The sequence below is a fragment of the Mus caroli genome, unplaced genomic scaffold, assembly GCF_978045245.1.
Source record: "Mus caroli unplaced genomic scaffold, Mus_caroli_1 scaffold_2, whole genome shotgun sequence".
In the NCBI taxonomy this organism is placed as follows: Eukaryota; Metazoa; Chordata; class Mammalia; order Rodentia; family Muridae; genus Mus; species Mus caroli.
In genome coordinates this window covers 40,169,268-40,172,982 of record NW_028227257.1, presented here as the reverse complement: position 1 = coordinate 40,172,982, position 3,715 = coordinate 40,169,268, and positions in this window count along the sequence as shown.

Below are 3,715 nucleotides of genomic sequence, written 5' to 3'. Positions count from 1 at the left end.
CTACTGGACTACCAAGATGATAGAGATAGATCAACAAGAGCCAGAAGACAGCTCTCTGAGGAAGTGTGTGAGGCCCAAGGTATTTATTGAAACTTCCTAACAAGGAAGCTAACAGGGGAGAATGACTGATGAGACTTAATGTCCAAAGGCTAAGCAGCTAGGTGCTGGGTGAGCAGTGCCAATTCCACAGCACCACTGAGGTCCTGGACCAGCAGCTAGAGGAGAGACCTCTCCTCTCCCATGGCATGCTCAGAGTTTAAACTACAGGGCCAGTGATAACATGATCTGAGCTTGCGTGCTCAGCATCCCAGGAACCAGCTTACTCAGAGGGTGGGCAAGAGGCAGGCTGTCTTCTAGGTATGTCTTCTGGGAGTAAACATTACTCCCAGTTGCCAGTATCCATGAGAGAAGGTCAGTGGTCCTCCACAGAGCCACTGCCTGGATGTTCCCATGTTGGTCCACTTTCATCATCCCCTTGAGAGGGTGATATCCTTAGTCATAGAAAGAGGGTGTTTCTATCAGGCACCACAGGGTTACTGTTACATATATGAGACAGTATCCTCTTCTCTATTGAATTGTTTTTTCCCCTAAGCTAAAATACTGAGTTTTTAAATCTTAGATTCAAATAAACAAGTAAAAAGATGGATTTTTGACTGATACTTTTCTGACCCATCAGATCAATTTGATTTAATTAAACATACTCAGTGACCAAAAATTCAGCTTGATCAAACGAAAGCCTTAACTCTCACTCTTGCATTATTTTCTGCTGTAGGTTTTCCCACACTCTGTCTCTATAAACAGTCAGGTCATTTCATTGACAAATCTTCAGAGTTTTTCTAATTATTCTAGTGCAATCTTATACTTATCAATCTTTACTCAATAAATAAACAGTAACTTAATCCCTATTCTGTGCTAAACATTACTCTAGAAAGGAGTAGAACCAAGATAGAGTATGCTCTAGCTTCATCAAATGTATAACCTAAATGACAGAAAATGGGCAGGCCAATAAAAACTGTCAAAAAGCCAAAGGTGCTGTGATAAGAAATTAAACAAGGTAATGAAAGAGAGTAGGTATAATAAGTGTGGGATATACTTTAGGTCTCTGAGGTTTGAAGGCTGTTCAGAGGTGGGGAGAGGTGAGCCAAGACATCTCTGAAAAGGGATGAAAGCATCCGTCTAAGTAGATGGAATGAGTATTGAGAACAACCCTATGCCAGCAATAAGCTTAGCCCGCGGAGGGAACTTAGGCAAGGCTACTGTGCTACAGTAGACAAAATGAGAGGGGGAAGGGGAGATGGGTTTGGAAGGATGTGGGGTACCAAGGTATGGTGACCACGGCAAGTCATGATGGGAACTTCTCATTACTTTGGTTGCAGAAAACCACAGGAAGCTGTAAATTAGGAAAGAGATGTGATTTTCGTATCTTAAAAGATCCCTGTGCCTAGTGTCAAGGACATGGAGACCAGCAGAGAGCAAATCTGGGTAGCACAGCATAGTATGTTATATTAAAGCAGCATGGGTGAGTAAGTTGATAAAGTCTAAGCTTTAGAATACATGTGCATAAGGACTCAAAGCCAACTTGTAGTCAGGGAGTCCAACAAAGCATACATTTACACGGTGAGTTCTGTGTTAAGAGGAACACAGGCAGAGGCGATGAAGAGGAATTCACTATTCTCCTTTAGCGACAGTAATTTGAGAAGGATTAATTAGGTGTCACGGTGACACATCAGAAGGGAACCTGGAGTTTAGGGGCAGGTTCCAGTTCATGCTGGAGATTTTCAAGACACAATGTTTAACTATCAGGCTTAAGAAGATGATCTCTAGTGGAGACGAGAAAGCTGGGAAGCACACACAGAGACTATCAAGGGTCAGCAGTAAGGAAGAGAAAGCAAACTGTCAAAGGACAATTCCTGACTGGGGAGGTGTGGGGAAACCAGAAGCAGGAAGAGTCCAAGCATCCAAATGAGTTAAGCCTGCAACCCTACCTCTTTATCATTTACTATTAGTATTCCTTACCTATAAGCCTTCCTTTAAACAGTGTTGGCACTGCCTCTCTTCAACAATGTATCCTTCCCAGACCTGCTGAAAACCTACTTACATTGTTTTTGGACCACCTTGCCAGACACCTAGGGAGATAACACTCCCTCCTTCCCAACTTGTCCAGAAAAAGGTCAGCCAAAACCACATCTTCCCTGTACAGAGGATTTGTTTCTCTGCCCTTTCCAAAATAACATGTTCCCACTGTTTCCTTCATCTAGCATTGATTTCCTGTATGAATAACAGCACCTTTAATGGACACGTGCTCCTAGAAAAGAATGTGGACTATACAGAGCAAGCTTCTAGGTGGGTACTGAACAGGATTTTCTATTTTTCTTGCCAACTTAGCAATGCTCTTCAAATCAAGAAGGGTTTGTCTTCTTGGATACACACCCTACTGTAATTCAGATCAGCTCTGAAAACCACGGAACAAGTAAACACTGATTATAGGAACGGGAGTACGAAATGTTACCACCTCCCAGATCTTGCTAAATCTTAGGAGTTGTAGCACTCAGTAACATTGAAAGACTCCTTTTATGGAGGCTTCCCTACAATCAATGAACTCATTTTATGTAAATATTTAGCCAGCCAATAAACTGGACAGCCTATATTACTCAACAGCAGCCTTAAAAGGCCCTCCCGATTTATATACACAGCATTTTGGTAGAGCAATACATTTTACATGCATGACATGGTCAGCGATAAATATACCAGGGTAGGTCAAACCCTATTTGGTTCTCTGCTTTTAACTATCTCGGGCTTTGTGTGTTTCTTTAATCAGTTGGATGATTTAGATAAACAACATGTATTAGTCTTTGGAAGTATAACACGCCTTGAACTTTTTCCAGATATTCATTCCCATTCATCATCATAATAGTTGTTCCCCTTGGCCATCATTAAGATTAGAAATGTCCCTGGACCATTTAATGATATTCCAGAAGACTGGACAGACTTTTCATGCCTTGATGAATTGCGATCATTCAGCTTAGGCCAATGAAACTGGATATCCTTTAATGTGCCTGATGGCTATAAGGAGTTTGGGGAAAACACTGCAGCCTCAAAGTGGCTTCACGGAGCAACTACCCACTGGGGAACATGTGTGACTTATGTAAAAGTTGATTGATGAGTTAGTATCTAATCTAATAGCTAACTACAATGGATATTCTCTGTTTATAATGCTAAATATGGTTTTCTCTAGTTGTTAAGTAACTAGAATCCTTATGAAATGATTTTTTACATTTTACTTAAGATGTCAAAGAATGAAATTCCCCCAAATTGACTTTTAAATGCTTTCACTAGTATGGAGTAAGTTCCTCACCAAATGGAGAAGAAAACATTTTAAAACTCACTGTTAGCTTGCATTCCAGCTACCTTGGAGTAAAGAAAAACGTGTTCCATCTCCATGTATCTCCAAGTGGCTACTGTGGGAACTCTGACTCTCACATGTCTGTAACATGGGCGAACACATGTGGCATTTGGTCTCACAAATATCTTGTGTCCACAGACTCTGAAAGCATTGCCAAATTTCTGCTTTAGAACTAACTGATGATACTAGTACCACACTTAAATAATCTTTAAGCAGGCATATAGCTCATAGAATACTGACATAGTATTAATGTAGATCAGAGTTCAAGTACCGGTACCATCAAAATAAATTTTAAAAGTATATATAATAAAA